Source organism: Canis lupus, chromosome 18, assembly GCF_011100685.1.
Source record: "Canis lupus familiaris isolate Mischka breed German Shepherd chromosome 18, alternate assembly UU_Cfam_GSD_1.0, whole genome shotgun sequence".
Lineage (NCBI taxonomy): Eukaryota > Metazoa > Chordata > Mammalia > Carnivora > Canidae > Canis > Canis lupus.
This window is the reverse complement of record NC_049239.1, coordinates 18,664,748-18,684,366: the sequence shown is the minus strand read 5'-3', so window position 1 is coordinate 18,684,366 and position 19,619 is coordinate 18,664,748. Positions and strand designations below refer to the sequence as shown.

The following is a 19,619-nucleotide window of genomic DNA, read 5'->3' as shown; positions in this document are numbered from 1 at the left end:
TTAAGTTCTTCTTTTAAAAGGCACAAAACTTGTCCTTTCCATCACTACACTGTTATTCTTACGTGCGTTCTTTCGATCTTTAGTCCATATTTTCATGTATGAAATCCCTTATGCAAGAAGATATTTCTTATATTTTTTGAAATGTATTCTCTTAAAATTACCTCATTCCAAATGGATATCTTCTTTCACTATTCACAATAATGTACTTTCCAGCTATTCTTTCATTCCTTGCTTTTTATATTCAACATAAATTCAGGGTTTGTGTCTTTATATTCAAGATTCTGCATGATTTCTGTCTCACTCCATTTGGTTTCTTTTCTTTGGAATGCTACCAGCTGTTTTTACTGTTTTTTTCTATTCCATTCTGATTACTAATTTTTTTTAATTCATTTAAGCATTTTTGGATCTCCTTAAGACAACACTTCAGAAAGGTTCACGTACCAACTTGGTATATTGATAGCACATGGATTTGACCTCCAAATACTAAGGGAGAACCTAATAAAATTATTACACAGGAAAAGGATAAATGAATATATAATTTGAAATATTATGAGCATTTTGGGCTTCAGTACATTTTATTTTACAACAACAACAAGAAATTCAACTTCCAAAAGTTTGAGTTTTAAACAAGAATATTAAGGTTTTTTCCTTTGAATTGAGCTTCCTATGTCTGTGTGAACACGTTTAAAGTTTAATAAATTTTACATACACAGTATTTTACGAAAAAAAATCTGTTACATGAAAAAACATTTGGTTTTTCACCTTTAAATGGAGAAATTACCATAAGCTTCTATGGATGGAAGATTTTATGTCTTCATTATTATCTGTATGGGTTGACATTTCCTTGTTTTATTGGTCTACTTGCTATTCCGATTCCACCAAGATTATTATTTTGTATAAAATTCTGGCCTCATGAAAATGAAAGCTTCTGCTCAAAACTTATACATCTCACTCTAAATTTTGAATGTGTGTTGCCTCTTTGTCTAGTAATTGGGGCTTGGCAATCCTCAATAACTGTTTATATTTAATTTAATTAGAATCCTAGTGCCTGAAGTTATGTAATATTAGCTCTTTTTCCAGCATAATTTTAAAATTACCTATTGAGTCTGCAACTCATAAGTTTTCTTGAGAGTGTAACTGAATTATAATCCCATCTCCTAAATAGATGTATTATCATACAATTTTTTATCATCTTCACACAACTCATAACTAACAACTCAACATATGCCTGATGCCCTAAAGCCAATAGGTGCCTTTACAAAATTTGTCAGGAGAAAACCCAATTTGCAGGTAAATAAATAAGAAACATGTGATAGTTAAATCTTTTCCTCACCTAGGATAGCATTCCTCTTGGTTTATTCTCACATTGATACCAGTGTATGTGATAGTATGTAAGAAAACCTTTCAAAACTGCAAAGCACTAAAGGCTGCAAGTTGATGTTACTATTGTGGTGCTAGGTGGTCTCTAAATTAATATATGCTGGAGATTGTTCCCCAGTGATGAGAAGGCTCAGATGGTAGTGAAAAACCAACGCAGTGAGTCTGAGCAGGTTGTAGCTCTTTGATGACTACTTTGCCTTTTACACGTATCTAATAAAAGAGCTCATTTAAGATCTCTTCTCACTCATTTCTTCCCTCTCTTCTCTCCTCCTGCTTCTGGACTCTTTCATTTAATGGCTTCTGAATTACAACTTTCTACTTGTGAGTTCATTTGGAGTAAAGAAAGTTGACGAAGTACTGTGTTTAGATCCCCAAAGGGAAACCACTACATTCATGTATGATTGCATAAGAAATAAATATAGTGTGTGTGTGTCCATGTGCCTGTGTCTGCATGTGTTGTACATCATTGGACACAGCAAAAATTATGGCATAATAAATACATCTGGTTAATTAGAGAGGACTTCTTTTACAAAATAGACTTTTGTGTGAAGTTTTTAGAAAGGCTAAAGAAGTACAGCATGACACAGAGGAAAAACAAAAACGTGTTATACATGCGGATTGACTTGAGGATGCGGTTGTGTGGGAGAGAACAATTAGGTTTTCCTGACTAAAGCTGGGATTGGAAGCAAATAAAGTCATATGTAAGTATAAAAGTAGATGAGCATAGTGAGGTAAAAGGCAGAAATGTTATAAAGTGATCTTATACTTCAGCTGCTTTTGTGTATTTATTGTTTACAAAACATATTTATTTTGTAAAGCATTTATGCAGATGTCAGATTTTATCCTAATCAGCATTCCATGAACTATTGAAAATTAATATTCACATTAAGACACCAAGGCCTAAAGAGGACAATGATTTGCCTAAACCAGTTGCTGATTAACTTGCAATTAGATTCTTCCCTTGTGATTCTTCAGTTAGTGACCTTTCCCCATATTATATTGTCACTCCTCATGGGGTGAAGCTCAGGGATAAACAACTATCAAGAGTCCCTGGGATTTAGAATGCTAACTCCTTCTCCTAGAAGATGTCCAGCATTAGTACCATCGTTGCTGTCATAAACAGAAACCGAGATCTAGAACAACAGCATATGTTTAGGATGCTGCTGCTTAGCATTATTGTGCAACTTGGGAATTCATGCTTAGAAGAATGCTTGAGTACTCTCCCAACATTCCATTGGGTTTATGACATCCCATATAAATGGAACGGTGTTGCAGCTAACATTTACTAGTATTATTTGGAGCACATGGTTCCTGCCATCCTTAGAAATGCAGTATTTCCTCAAAGAGTGCTAAAAGCTGTCTTAAACTTTTTAAATCCATAGCTTGCTTCAAGGGCAATATGCAATCCTTCAAAGAAAAGTTTTCTTTTTATTAAAAAAAGTGTTTATTGACTCCTTTACTGCCACAAGGCAGATAGATTTAGAAAATATTATTGGTTGCTCCTTGGTTCCATCATCATTATTGTCTATATTAGTTTTGTCTCAAAATTTGTTGCCTTTTCTTCAAAGATTGTTTTAGGACTGTGTATTGTGTATGTATATAAAATCATAGACAAATCTAGCAAATAAATAACTGCTAATTTTTTTAACTAAACGTAAAGTAGTAATTTTAAGATATTAATGTAGATTGGGGAACTACACTTTGCCATGAATGCAAATTTATTATTGCAGCAAAATTGGTGATGAAACATTTGAAAGGGTGAAGAAATGATCATTTTTGAACCGAGTTATTGTAATAATTTAATACTATCCCGATAACTCTGAGCCATGGGACTACAGAAAGGGAACATAGGGGTGCCTAGGTGGTTCAGTCAGTTAAGAGGCTGCTCTCAGCTCAGGTCATGATCCCAGGGTTCTAGGATCAAGCCCCACGTGGGGTTCTCTGCTCCACAGGGAGCCAGCTTCTCCCTCCCCCTATTCTGTTCCCCTTGTTCTCTCTGGCACTCACACACACACTCTCTCTCTTTCTGCCAAATAAATAAATAAAATCTTTTTTTAAAAAAAGGGACCATCGGATAGTCAGTAAGAACATGGACTCTCTCTGAAGCTATACTGCTTCAGTTCAGATCCTGGTTCTGCCCCTTACTGGCTGTGTAAACCTGGGCAAGTTACTGAATCTTTGTACCTCAGTGTCCACATTTCTACAGAAGAAAAATTGATTTTTCTCATCATAGTGAAAATTGAATAGATTAGTATATTTAAAGTGCTTAGAAATATGCCTGACATAGTATAAACACTGTGTAAGTCTTTTTTTTAATTTTCTAAAAAACAAACATTTATTGAATGTCACTCGTGTCAGGTGCTGATATACTGATAAAAATATAAATGTCTCATAAAAATACCAAGTGGTTTTTAAAGTAAATTAAAAATTATCCCAAAGTAGGACAATCGGGGGCTAAGAATTAGCACATTAAACTCGGTTTATAAAAGAGCAACAGATGTCATCATCCTAAATGTGGTCTTCTTACTGAAATAAAATTGATAGGGCAGCCCCGGTGGCAAAGCAGTTTTGCGCCGCCTGCAGCCCAGGGCGTGATCCTGGAGGCCCTGGATCGAATTCCATGTCGGGCTCTCTGTATGATGCCTGCTTCTCTCTCTGCCTCTCTCTCTGTCTCTATGAATAAATAAATCTTAAAAAAAAAAAAAAAAGAAAATTGATAAACGTAATTCACTTCTTATGTAATATAACCAGTACTCCAGCTCATTTTGAGCATGAAATGGTTAAAAAACAAAATAAATTTTCCATTCTTAGATGAGTACAGGCTGTGTATTGCCTTGTGAAACAGTTTGGTTCAGCCACTAAAATTCACTATTACAGAACACAGAGAACCCTAATAATTTGTTAGTACACAAAGGATTATTTAACAAGTGTTAGGGCCCTGACAAAGAAACACTTGGTTGTTTAATTTTACTGAGAATTATTTCACTTTTTCTTTTCTTCTGGTAATAAAGGCTTACCTCAAAAACATATTAACTTATATCTTATGCCTGTTTTGTGTGTTCTAAGCTTGACAGTAAAGCTGACTTTATTGTACAGCATCTTATCTCAAGGAAGTGACAACTTTGTGTCTTAATCATACACGCTCCTACTTAACAGACCCATTGTGTTCAGCCAATGGACTGGGATTTTCTTTCTATTTAGAAGTTTATTCTTTTTTTAAATACTGTATTTATTTATTTGACACAGAGCACAAACAAGGGGAGCAGCAGAGGGAGAAGGAGAAGAGAAGCAGGCTCCCTGCTGAGCAGGGAGCCCAAAGCAGGGGCTCGATCTGAGCAGAAGGCAAACACTTAACCAACTGAGCCACCCAGGAGCCCCCTAGAAGTTTATTCTTGTAAACAGGAACAAATTATTATTTCTCTGTGTCTCTCTATCTTCTGTGGAAGCAGTAATTTTAATGGCTGACTCAAATTGCTCCATAGTTCTGTGCATACTTCATAATATCCTGAAAGAGAAAATTTATATTGTTTTTTGAATCTTCACATGCCCAAAGTGATCTAGAGCTCTGATTATGTTGCATGGCAAGTGAATGATGAAAAGAATGGGTGAATTATGTTGACCAAATTTATTCCATTAAGAAAAAAAAACAGAGCCTTTTAAATATCTTTCTGTAGTCAGTCATTCATAATTCCTACTTCTAAATAAAGAATAAATAACACATTAATGCATATTAATATGTTCCAAGCAATTTGTCATTATTAATTCTCAATTTCCTGTTAATTTTAACTTTTTTTTTTCAGTTAACTGGTGCTTGATTAAACATAGTTTCTATTTTTTAATAAGTTTTCTAGATGTAGATGACAAATTCTACAGTGGTTGAGTACAAAAGATAGAAAATATATAATTTTCTTTAAAGAGAGTAATAATCTCTTTTAAGTTCAGTTCCCTTTGGATCAAAAATGATTTTTCCACCTACATTATGTCAGCACAGAGCTAGAGGCTTGGGCTAGAGAGATGAAGAAAAATAGTCCTCAAGGTGGTTTTACATCCTGATAATGAGACAAACATATGTTTGGAGACTTTCAATGCAAAATGGTAGAGGCTGATTTCCACAAGAGCTTAGGGAACACAGAGGAGGAAGATGGAGTGCATCAAAGGCATTTTGTATTTTCTGCATTAATTTTACTGGTTGTTCCTTGGTTTAAAAGCACCATGGTAGGTGATAGGTAGAAGAAATTGCATCCGAAAATCACTTAGAGAGAGGTTACAGGAAGGATGGGAGGGGAAGTGAAATCAGGAATATTTTAGAGTGATCCATTATCATTAAGCAAATTGGAACACTGGGAATCCTATCCCAGGGGTAAAGGCAATATAAAGCTGTTCTTCCCAGATAGGAGCCAAACAGTCTCTAGACTAGCACTATTATTGGAAATAGAAACTCTCTGAAAAAAATAATTGGGAGAAACAGCCAACTGTGTTTTAAAGTGGTGTCTTTATATCAGGGAGGTATGAGAGCCTTTGCATGTGGCACGATCAGATTTTCTTTACTTGGGCTCATTCCAAAGAGAGGAAAGAAATGCCATGCCATTAGGATGGTCTTAGGAGAACTTTTCAGTTGGCAAGTATGTGTACATTTATGTAGCAAGAATTCCTCCAGTCTTCTTCACTAAAGAAACACAATGTAATTGGAGGGGACTTCCCATAGCACAAGGCCAGGGACCCTGCATCATTTCTAGCATGGAAGGTTTAGGAAGGTGTTTGCACAGAATAAGTAATAAAAATAGTGTTGTGAAATGCTTTGTTTCCCATTTGGTCTATGTCTCCGGTGGTTCTGATTCTAGACTGGTTCACAAATATTGATTAGTAACTTTAGTCTATGCAGGTCTTAATTTACTTTTAGAAATTAATTTAGTTATCAAAATTAATGGATGATGTGCCTAGTTTTCAGAGAGTATACATATTTGTGAAAGATATCAAATCCATATATATTATGAACTGTATCTAGACTTCTGCCCAGAGAATATGCAGCTCCCCAGAGAATTGAGAACTAGTGCTAATTTACTTACTGCTCTATTGTTTCTTTAACCTTGACTTATTCAAAACAGTGAGTTTGTTAGGTAACAAGTAATAGTAATGATGGCATCCCTACCCTAAATCATCCCTACCCTAAATCTGAACATGGTACCTGAAATTCTTCTCCTGTAGCCTTTGACCATTATCCCGCCCACCTGTGAGTGATTTTGCTATTATTGACCTCCTGACTTGGCTTCACTGTGTCACCTCCGCCTGACTCCTACCTCAATCAGATTTATTAGCTGTAAGCAGCAGCACTCTCTCCATCAAATCTGTCACAGAGAGGAATAGCCAAGGTGTCAGAGGCATCCTTTGCTTTAACCTCCCAGTTATGGTCTGGCAATCAGTTAGCTGTGTATCCTATGGACCTTTTTTTTTTTTTTTTTTTCTGTGAAAAAACTAAAGCTTAATAATATTAAATAACTCAACTCAGAGAAAGTTACTATTGGAGACCTACTTGAAACGTATTTTAATTTTAACATCAGTGTGATACAGCTGAAATGATTTTTTAGTGGTTTGAAACACATATTGTATTTTCACATAATTTTGTAAAATGCAGATACCTATAGAAAAGCAAAATGAGAATAGCCAGCAGACTTCATATGCGTATTGTACATACATATGTATAATTTATACTTTGATGTACACATGGATAATAATGAGTACCTTTAATTTATCAGTCCCTATCACCACCTAATCTCCTACATTCAACCCATTTCATACGTTTCTATTGACTGCATGAATCATTAGCCACTGAGCTTGTGTCCTCTGCAAAAGGGAAGTGATGGAAACAAGATCTAGTATTTTGTCTACTATATATCAGGTTCTGTAGTAGGATGCTTTCATATATTATCTTATTTAAATCTCATAAAACAATGAGAAAGGATTATAATCACCATCTTACAAAAAAGATAATGAGTCTGCGACAATTGAATAAACTAGCCCAAAGTTCACTAAGTACAAGCTCTGGGAATCAAACTAAGATCTTTTTTTGGTTTTGTTTTATATTTTTAGTTGAATTGTTTGAATAGGTAATATAGTACATGGCGCAAAGTGTGTAAAGCAATGAAGTTTTCCCCCTACTTGTGTGCCGTCGCTACCAGTGTCCTTACCCAGAAATAAAAAAATTTGTTGATGTCTTATATATTCTTCTAGAGATAGGTTTCTTACATAAACAAGCAAAATAAAAATGTTTATATAGAGCTTTTTTGGTTTTTATTTTGTTTTAAAAAGAAACAATGTGGAATGCCTGGGTGGCTCAGCAGTTGAGCGTCTGCCTTTGGCTCAGGGTGTGATCCTGGAGTCCCAGGATCGAGTCCCACGTTGGGCTCGCTGCATGGAGCCTGCTTCTCCCTCTGCCTGCGTCTCTGCCTCTCTCTCTCTCTCTCTCTCTCTGTGTGTGTGTGTGTCTCTCATGAATAAATAAATAAAATCTTTAAAAAAAACAACGTGTTTTTAATATGTAGGTATATCAAATCATGACACTATACACCTTAAATATGTACAATTTTTGTCAGTTATACCTCAATAAAACTGGAAAAAGTGTTTTATATGCAAATAAAAAATGAAACAGCATTTTAAATTAAAGTGTTCATTGTAAGATTATAGCATATTTATCAACTCATTTAGGGTATGCCTAAATTCTGTTGTCAAAAATGTTACTACCTTAAATAATCTAGCATATAAGTCATTTCATACATAGGTGAGGATTCAGTTTTATTTTTTAAATGCTAATCCAGTTGTCTCAGTATTATCTACTGAGCAATCCTTCCCTTCCTTTCTAACATGAGATACTGCACGTAATCTAATATTCAACTGCATTTTGCATTTGCAAATCCAATTCTTTGTGACTTTGCTTTATGTAGTGGCCTCCCTGCCAATAACAATAACCTATAAACATATTGTTGGGACTTTCTAGATATCTATTAATTTCAGGTCTAACAACATTTCTCAGGCCCCACCAATTTAACTCCCAGTACTACCAATAATATTTTGTTTTAATTAAACTCTCTTTTGCTTGGCAAGATGTCTGAAGCATATCAATTAGCCAATTAGTTCTGATCACTGAAGTGTCTCTTTGGCTCTGTTTCCACCAAGACACAGCCTTGCTCACAAAGGACCATCTCTTAGGATTAGAGCCTGAGGCATAGCCGTGTGTCCTAAGGGGCCAGTTCCTTAGGGGTTATTGTGAGGATTAAGTGAGTTAATGTAAAATTCAAGAATGTCAACCAGATTGGAGAAAGCATTTCAAACATGTAACAGAAAAGCAGCATATCACAGTGGTAACAGGTGCAGACCCTGGAGCTAGGAGCCTGGGTTTGTACCTATCTCGTCACTGTCACCTATCCATTGTGTACCTTTGGCAGATTTCTTAACTTCCTTGTGTCTCCATATCCTCATCTGTAAGATGGGAATAATAATAGCGCCTACCCCCAGGGATGCCACTTGCTTATGCTGTCGCTTTGTGTGAATTTGGAAAAATACAGTTGCCTATTAACTTTGCAACCTAAAGGCGTCTTTGTGTGAAGAAATAGGAACTCCTTCATTCCCATGCCAAGGCAAGGACAAGATGCGCTGAATGAGGGTGGAATTGTAGCCCCTACGCCCACTCTCTGCCACGTGCCTTTATGCAATCCAGTAGTACAACCCCACACCATGATCAGTCTACACTGTGGGATCACTGTGTATAATAGAGGAGTTACTACTTGTAAAACACTTAGAACCATCCTTAGCACATAGTCCGCCCTCAGTAAGTATAGCTGTTCTCTTACCTAGTGCCTCTCACAGTTTATTTCCGAGCCTGGCTTTGCCGGTACTACTGATGACAGCACCATTTTAAAACCCAAAGACAGGGGATCCCTGGGTGGCTCAGCGGTTTAGCGCTGCCTTCAGCCCAGGTTGTCCCAGGATCGAGTCCCACATCAGGCTCCCTACATGGAACCTGCTTCTCCCTCTGCCTGTGTCTCTGCCCCTCTCTCTGTGTTTCTCATGAATAAATAAATGAAATCTTAAAAAAATAAATAAAAAAATAAAACCCAAAGACAAGTAGAGAGCTTTTTTTAAATACCTCTCTTTTGGTAATCACCACTTATTTTATTTTTAAAAAAAGCTTTTATTTATTTGAGAGAGAGCATGCGTGAGCGGAGCAGGGTGGGGGAGAGAGGCAGAGAGAGAGGGAGAAGCAGACTCCCTGCTGAACAGAGAGCCCCACGGGGGGATCGATCCCAGGACTCTGGGATCATGACCTGAGCCAAAAGCAGACATTTAACCAACTGAACCACCCAGGTATCCCAGTCACTATTTTAATTATTTGCAAGGCTATTTATATCACATATAATCCAAATAACTTAATTAAATTCTCTAGGTGTGTGTGCCAATGCACACGTGCACACACACACACATACACTTTTTTGTTGGGGGGGGGGGCAAATTTGAATTGGCCTAATCACTGATCTTAAAACATCTGCTGAATTCCCAGTTTGTCTTCACACCTGGGCCTGGGTAAAGCACTTCCAATGCAAAGTTGAATGGGACACAGAATCAGATCTCTTTCAAGAGAAATAAAATCGGTGATTACAGTTCAGTGCAATGCATGTTAGGCTCAGAGTGGAAAGGGAGCACAGAGTGGGGGCTGATTAGGAAGCACGTCAGGAAAAGATTTCTGTAAGATGTGATCCTGGGTTTGTTCAAAAAAGTTAGGAAAAAAAACAAACAAAGGGAAGTTCAGGCCAGTAAAGGCATAGAGATGATAACCAATTCCATTTCACTGGGCCAGAGGCTTTGGTAGTTTTGAGGGGAGTTTTTTCTTCTTTTATTTGAGAATAGTAGACACACCATGCTACATTTGTTTCAGGTGTACAACATCATGATTCAAATCCTCTATCCATGCTATGCTCACACAAGTGTAGCTGCTATCTGTCACCACACGTGCCCTTACAGTATCACTGACTGATTCCTAGCTGTGCTTTATTCTCCTCACTTCTTCATTCCACAACTGGAAGCCTCTGTCTCCCTTTTACCCATTTTGTTCATCCCCCACTGCCTCCCCTCTGGCAACCTCAGTTTGTTTTCTGTGCTTATAGGTCTGATTCTGCTTTTTTGTTTGTTTATTTGAGTATAGAGGAAGATTATTTGAGAAAGGAAGTTAAAGGAGACTGATCGAAGCCACATTTGACTGAGTATTGAAGGAAGCCAGAGTAAATACTTAGAAGTTGATCCTAGAAGTAAGAGAGGGTCATTTAAATAATTTTTGCTGAGAATTTATCTATCTAAAACTGCATTTGGGGGTATAATTTTATGGCTGAGTTGCACAGGCTCAGTTGGAGCAGAGAAACGATGGCAATGGGCCACTCAAGATATCAGGAACCTGAAGTGAGAGATATTATGAAGGAGGAAGTGGTGTGGTTTGAAGATTTGACTGGATGATAATGGGGCTGGCTGACATTTTATCTGTGCAAGTTAAGCAGAGAAATCATAACCAAGGGATGACATACATTTTTCTTTCTTTTCATGCTGTACGTTTAGGGCCTTTCTTATAAGGAGTTCTTTAATTCTCTTTCAGAAAGCAAACTATATTTCTCAGGCTCTGGTGGTCTAGAAGTAAACTCAGATTTTCTAGATTTAGGCAAAATAACGTAAAGGAAATTTTCCCTATGATAACCTGCATCTTTTCATAATTATCTCCTTATCTATGCCATATGGGATACCTATAGATGTTAGAAACATCAACTTCTCCAGAGAACAGCTTAAGGATTTCTCACAATGAAATGCGTCTGCTAACGGCTTGATAAACCATATTGTGCAAGGTGAACCTCATGCCCTATGGTTCAGGAACATGGCACAAGTCCCCCATCTATACATATAGTCTATAATGTGCCTATCGCTATCTTGTAAAACAAGTGTCTACAAATTAAGATTTATGTACTAGTAAACCTGTTCCAGTTTATGATGACTTTCAATGACCTACCTACAGACACCTGTTCTTGTCAGTACAAATTGGGTTAGTTCACTTGTGCCATATGTGTATGCATTTGAAGCCTAGACTCACTGAATTTCATTGGATTAACACCGAAGATGCTGAAAACATGTTTTGTTACTTGATAAATCTCTTGTATTTTTCCCCAGGTTAACTATAATCTTTTTGATATTTTTTATTAGTATTACTTTTGCAATTAGTATTCTAAAATAATAATATGAGGAAAACTGACTATAAAAGGAAAGTTAAAATATGCACTATGCAAGTATTATAGAATTTATAGAATTATTTCTAAGGGTTGATAGTAATGGGATTAAAAACTCAGAATAAGATGCATGTACTTGCCTCTAGCTCATCATCAAGTACTTCTTAAACTTGTGAAGGATAGCATGGGCATTTGAAAAATTCAAGTGCCACCCAGAATGACTGACTATACCTGATTGAGAAAGCTATTTCTTTGATGTATCACTTTTAGAGAAACCAAATTCTTATCATTTCATTTGTGAAAAATATATTTGATGCAGGATGGAAAAATAAGCTATGCCTTCTATGTGGACCATTAACATATGCAGAATAATTTTTTTCTACAATCTGGTCTGCAGACTAATATTGACTATTATGTCATTTTCTCTATTCTCTGGAAAATGAATTAAATTTTAAGAACATGTTTGACTTTTGTTTGTTCTTGAACCTGGAGAATCCCAACCCTCAAGTTGTGAGGCCAGGATAAGCAGCTCAGGAAGGACACTGAGTAATGGCTGAAGGCAAAGGAAGAACAAAAGCCAGAGAGGCAGAGGGCTTCCAAAATTAAGAATTCATCAGTAATGATAAGTGCTGCAGTGAAGTCAGGTAAGAAACTGTTCTCTGGATTTTTCAACAAAGGTGTTATCAGTAAATTTGGCAGGAGTGAATTCTTGGAGTGTCAGGAGTTGGAAGTTAAAACAAAGTATGTTGAAATGTGAGAAGGAGGATTATCACGATGTGTTAGTAGGTCATGGCCAAGCAAAGCATTTCTGCCGTAAGGGATAATGGTAGTGATGAGGGTGATGATGACAAGGATGACAATATCTAGCATTTCTGGAGCACTTCCATTACACCAGACACTATAGTAAGCACTTTGCATGTGTTATCTCTTACAACCTTCAATATTCCCATTTTACATAAAAATGAGACATTAATAGGTTAACTCATTCTAGTTTCATCTGTTTCCCCCACTTGCTGACTGCCTTTCTTCCTTCCTGTATTCTTTCCTTTCTTCCTTTTTATCTTCTTTCCTTCCTATTATCTCTAGCAAACATTTGTTTAACTCTTTTTAGTTTCTAGATATTTTGCTATATGCAAGACCTACAACAGTGACTAAGACCCTCTTAGCATGCAGAGTAGACATAAGAAGTAATGGCTTCTATTCTTTGCTTCCTGAACAAAAGCCCTTTCTTGTTTACCTTCAATTTTTCTAACCCTTCATTTTCTCCATATCAAACCACCTCCATTTGCTAGTGGGAGTTTTGCAGAAGCTATTCTTGTTTCTTTGCTCTCCTTGTTACACGCCAGGATTTTGCGTAGTAGCATCTACTCCCTCATGTTTAATTTTCTATGATGGTCATACAGTTAATCTGCAAAGCCACTGTGTTTAATGTACAGGGCCTTGGGGGGGGTCTCTGATTAGAACACATCCAGGGTGCCTGGCTCAGTCAGTTAAGCTTCTGACTTCAGCTCAGGTCATGATCTTGGGATCCTGGGATTGAGCCCCACATTGGGCTCTTGCTTGTCCCTCTCCCTGTGCCCCTCCTCCCACTCATGCTCAACTCTCTCTCAAAAAAATAAATAAGTAAATGAAATCTTAAACACACTCACACACATCCAGATGGAAGTGGTGAAGACAACACTACTATTTCCCTCTGGACTGGGTTTTCTAACATCCCAGCCCAGAAACTTCAAAAACTTCTTTAAACATTACTACCCTTAATTTGTGAAATCTGTCCTTAAGTCTCCTTACTTTTTTCTATGTATTTCTCCCATATTTGTCTTTTCTATCACAAGCAACCCTCACTAGACATCATCATGTTGCAAACGCCTCGTTGCTGTCCACCCTGCTTTCCGCGTGCAGCCTTCCCATCCATCCTCATGGTGGCTGCCAGCCACCCTGCTCCGTACTTGTCTTGGGACACAGCCCCTCCCTCCCAAAGTAGACCACAGGGGAAGGGCCTCTGGGGAATTTCATGAAGACTAATCTCTCTTTCTTCAAAGGCCCAAGGGGAGCCCCAGATAACTGTTTTAGAAGCTGTTATTTAACTTAGCCATATTTCTCTGAATATTCTACACCCTATTGACTGCATTCCTGACTTTAAATAGAAACCTTAGAAAGTTCTATCCAAGCACCATTTTTTCTGTGTGGAATTATGGTAGAGCATGCCTGTGTTACCTTTGGAACTCGGCCATCAGCGCACTAAAGACCGCGTTTTCAGGAACTACACAGACAGGAGACTTTGTGACTTTGAATACAGCCTTCATGCAGCAGCTTTGCAGTTTTATGCAAATAATCAAGGAAGACTTCAAATTTGCCTGTTTTGGAAAATATTCCTCCATCACTTAATAAGCAAACTGGTAAATATTTTTAATTACATTTTGGTAAAATATTTCTCCTAAAATTATGTCCATTGATTTCCTCCCACTCAATCAGGTACTAAATCAGAGGCATTTTCTTCAGATTTAATAGAATATACAGTGATTTTAATATATCTATTACAGTTCTCTAGATATGGCAATAAAATTTCAATATTAAAATGCCTTAAGGGGTTTTTTATCATTATTTCTGATATTATATTTTAAAGTCCTATTCCCAGGGTTCCTTAGATGAAGAGAACTTGAAGTTTATCTCAAAATAATGATATATTTTCCATTGTCTCTGTATTTAATGCCTTGATCCTGCTATTTGATTTCAACACTCTATTCATCTTTGGCACTTTCATTCTTGGTTTCTGTAACTTAGCTTTTTACATGCTGGTGTTTGTCAGATAAGAATAGTCTTCTTCCTAGATTTATAGCAAAGAATGAGCAGAGGGTTACAGAGAGAAATTTGTGAGTGAGAAAAGATGATGAATCCATGTAAATCATGTTGACAAAGACCAACAGAATATGGTTCATTCGAGTAAGTTTTTTTCTTCAAAAATTGAGTTTTAAACAAAACTATACCATGAATACTCCACCCACACTGTACTATAAAGTCACATATTTGATTTAAACCAAATGTGTTCACACAAGCACGTCTCTCAGGCAAAATAATTAGACTACTCTGTGAACTTGTGCCAGAGGGATTTCTTTTTTTAAAGAAATAGATCATAGGTGCTTGGGAATCAGATTCAAAACTCACTTTACATTATAATCATTTAATTTTACATTATAATCATTTAAATATTTGTTCTTTTTCATATTATTTTGTTTCAGTGAGATTTTGAAAAGCTCTAAATAAAATTAGGAAAATTCTTTGTTTTAGACTGTACCAACGACATAGAATTAATGTACTCTGAACTGGTTAATTCAGAAATTAAAGATACACAAAATATAAAAATGTGAAAGACAGAAACAAAAAAAAAACTGAATAAATCTAATTCTTCTAACCAAGAGGAATAGATGACCCAACATAGAAAAAGTGTCTTAGGATCTAATTATTTTTGTATTTAATGTTTCCTCACTCATGCTGATATTCACCCAAATGTAAACCAAGAGGGAAACGAATCCATTCTTAGGATGACATTTATTTATAAAGCCATTTGAAGAGTTAAAAATATTTCTTTAATTACCCATCACAACAAATGTGCCAAACTCCTAGCAAACAGTAAATGCTGAAATATGTGTTGAATGTAAGAAAGATAAGTAGGTAAATGGATAGACATTTAACATGAAAGATGGTGGACAGAAAGATGGGTTAAAAGATGGTAGAAGAGACGGAAAAATTGAATGGGGGCTGGCAAGAAGAAAAGTGGACAGAAAAGTTGTTAGAATGAAGAGAGACAAAGAAAGCAAGAAAGACAAAGGGGGTAAAGGGTAGGTTGCCACACGCGCGCACGCATGTGTGTGTGTGTGTGTGTGTGTGTGCTCTTGCATGCTCCTACACTATGTCATGTGTTGGCAATTTATTTATTTATTTTTTAAAGATTTTATTCACTTATTCATGAGAGACACAGAGAGAGGCAGAGAGAGAGAGGCAGAGACAGGAGAAGCAGGCTCCATGGAAGGTGCCCCATATGGCACTCAATCCTGGGACTCCGGGATCAGGCCCTGAGCCAAAGGCAGCTGCTCAACCACTGAGCCACCCAAGCATCCCAATGTGTTGGAATTTAAATGACGATATTTGGAACACCAGTATATATAATTAATGACATAAAAATCTCTTTAAATTAGAATTTTCAAAATAACTAGCCATCAGTTCGAAACAACAGACTTCATGAACCAGTACCTTGTTTTCATCTGGATATAATAAATATGCATTTAGTGGAGAATTCTTTTATTTTATTAAAATATTTATTCCACCTCTTTTTATAATAGTAAAAGACAATAAAAGACCAAATATCTTAGAACTGGATATGCTGTAAGTGTGGTATATCCGGGCAGCCCCGGTGGTTCAATGGTTTAGCACCACCTTTGGCCCAGGGTGTGATCCTGGAGACTTGGGATCAAGTCCCACGTTGGGCTCCTTACATAGAGCCTGCTTCTCCCTCTTCCTGTTTCTCTGCCTCTCTCTCTCTGTGTCTCTCATAAATAAATAAAATCTTAAAAAAAAAAAAAGTTTGGTATATTCACACAATGGGATAATACGCAGCCTTAAAATGAAGTTGTATATAGATCTGGAATGATACACCAAAATATTAACAACAATATTTCTTGGTAATGGTGACTTTCCAAGAAATTTTAATTTCCTTTCTATTTATGTTTTCTGAAATATTTTTGCTGAACGTGTTATTTATGTAATGAAATAATTTTAAGTTGATTTATACATATTCAAGGTAGAGAGGTAAATCAGAGGAGGATTTTGCAAAGAAATGTTAAAGGTCCAGTGAATGTGTCCCTGCTGTTTTTTCAATCACAAAAAGACATCTGGCATAGAAGCACTGACACAACCAATTCAACAGACACTTTTGTTTTATCCTCCTTTGGATGAATTCCTCCTCCCCAGAACGAGGGGAGTGAAGACGTTTTATGCTTTGAGTTTGGGTTATGGGTCTTACATAGGCCTTTCCTACTCAGACTTGCTGGTTGTCAGGTCTTCCATTCAGCCTTTTGTCCTCTCTGCAGAGCAACTGCTGGGTGAATCCAGACCTCACACTGTTCATACTTCAGTGCTTCAAGCTGGTGCTATTTCCAGGGAGAATTTATGGAAACATGCATTTGGTCCTATGTCTGGGGTTTGCCGTAACCAATTATGCTAGGACTTGAAACAGCCAAAGTGCCTGGAATCTATAGTCATTTTCTTGGTTGCAGTGAGGTGTCATCTTGCCAATTGCTAGGTCTGAAGGAGAAGGGGGGAAGCTGAAGGGCAGGCTCAGATTCTTTGTATTGTGTGCCAGTAAGCCTCTCTGGACTACCAAAGCTCCAACAACTGTAGGATTTGCTCTGGGAGTTTCTGAATACTTTGAAAGAATGAGTGTAATTACATGATGACATATCAAAGTGAATGGCAGCTGTGTATAGGGATTGGCTGTCAAGTGGATATTTTAAGTCCTCTGAAAACAGCATTTAGGCAAAATTAGGTGCCCTGGGGAGCAACCTAGTGGATGACCATTGGTGAATAGTAATTCAGTGTTTGCAAAATCCAGAGAAGTCATTATTTCTGCATTCACCAAGATAGCTGTGGCTATTCTAAACACTGATTTGACTTAAATGTATGTCTATGTTTATCCTGTCAGCTTAAAGAAATGTAAAACATTCACCTTTTCAGAATCTAAAGGTCACTCCCTAATGCCATAGGGAATTTGAAAGCATTGAATTGTCTTAAATTTTTTGCTTATTCTTTGAAGGATTAGCTTTAAAATAATTGTATACAGCGTGGCTGAAAAACATTTGCGTAAGAGAAAATATATATGTGAAAATAAAGTGTTCAATTAAGTTTTATGGGATTCATTGCACACTTAATTAAAGTAATCTTTATCTCTACTGCTCACAGTGCTCACTTAACAGGAAAATAGAGGAATATTAAATTAGTGGAATATGTCTCATATCAGTATATTTTACAAAATGTTTAAGTCTGAAGTAATTGAAAATACCTTTGCTCTTAAGAGGTTTTAAATATCCGGCCTCTGCATTTATAATTAATTTAAAGACTTCATTTTTAGAACCCTCGTAGATGTGACTAAAAAGGGAAATGAGCCATAACTGTTAATACTACCCATTGCTCAGGACTCTCTGCTCACCAGAGTTTATGCAAAATGCAACTAGGTAACCACTAGAAGACAAGGTTTCTGCATCTAATTGGTTTTTCCCACTCTGCAGGTTATAATGCAACTCCTAATGAAATGGTTTATATTACTCAAGTTCAAAAATTGCCTTGCAAAAAAAAAATTGCCTTGCCATATCACTAGGATTTTAATTATCAATCTGGTACATATATTTAAAGCCTTACATATTGGTATAAGTGGAAAAGCAGTTTCTTTTTTTACTTATAAAAATACTCTTTTTTATAATTTCATTATGTAAAAAATACATAATTAGCATGCTCTTTTCTCAAACTGGAGATCTCCAATCAATAATTTCAAGTTTAAGAGAGTATTATAACTTTAATTGCTCTTATGTTTGAAATTTACATTTTTTTTCCTCTGAGTACAGAAAACCAGAAAAAAGATTGAATCATTGACCAGAAGTTTCTTTTCTACTTCTCAGAAAAACAAACAGAAAAACACAACACTGACAAATAAACAGATTGTTGCCCAAGAGAGATATAATACATATATATATGTGAATATATACTCTGAACAGATTTACCTTCTACCTTTATTATTATTTAGTTGTTACTCATATGAGATGGAAAATGGAAAAGGAGATATATATACATATATACACACACACACACACCTGCACTATATATGCATCTATACACACAAACACATATATGGAAGGCACATATACTTTGGAATAAAAAGGGCATTCATAAAAAAGTGCTTCCCACTCATTTTGACATTAATAGCAATTAGTAACTTTACTTTCTGATAGCCCTTCATGCCTGTTTTGTTGAAAATATTAGTACATCAGGGCATCTGGGTGGCTCAGTTGGTTAAGTGTCTGCCTTTGGCTCAGGTCATGATCTTGGGGTCCTGGAATGAAGCCCCACATTGGGTTTTGTGTTCAGCATGGAGTCTGCTTATCTGTCTCCCTCTCCTTCTGTGCTCTCCCTCTCTTCCTCTCAAATAAATAAATCTTTAAAAAAAATAAAATATTAATACATTAGTGATTTTAAGAAGAACATAAGATGTTCGATTCAATTTTGTTCTTTTTTCAAAATTTTTTATTTAAATTCAATTTGTCAGCACACAGTATAACACCCAGTGCTCATCCCATCAAGTGCCTTCCTCAGTGCCTGTCACCCAGTCACCCCATCCCCCTCCCCACCTCCCTTTCCACTACCCTTTGTTTGTTTCCCAGAGTTAGGAGTCTCTCATGGTTTGTCTCCCTCTCTAATTTTTCCCCACTCAGTTTCCTGCCTTTCCCTTATAGTTCTTTTCACTATTTGTTGTATTCCACATATAACTGAAACCATATAACGATTGTCCTTCTCCAACTGACTTACTTCACTCAGTGTAATACCCTCCAGTTCCATCCACGTCAAAACAAATGGTAAGTATTCATCCTTTCTGATGGCTGAGTAATATCCCATTGTGTGTATATATATATATATATATATATATATATATATATATATATATATACCACAGCTGCTTTATCCATCTCTTTCAATGGACACTGAGGCTCCTCCCACAGTTTGGCTATTGTGGCCATTGCTGCTATAAACATTGGGGGTGCAGGTGTCCCGGCGTTTCACTGCATCTGTATCTTTGGGGTAAATCCCCAGCAGTGCAATCGCTGGGTCGTAGGGCAGGTCTATTTTTAACTCTTTGAGGAACCTCCACAGTTTTCCAGAGTCGCTACACCAGTTCACATTCCCACCAGCAGTGCAGAGGGTTCCCCTTTCTCCACATCCTCT

At 36.7% G+C, this 19,619-nt stretch overlaps 1 protein-coding gene across 8 annotated transcripts in view; it reads left to right on the top strand.

Moving 5' to 3' along the window:
• MAGI2 (membrane associated guanylate kinase, WW and PDZ domain containing 2) overlaps positions 1-19,619 on the top strand; it is a 1,330,046-nt gene that overhangs the window by 897,619 nt on the left and 412,808 nt on the right. The gene's annotated exons all lie outside the window — the stretch shown is intronic.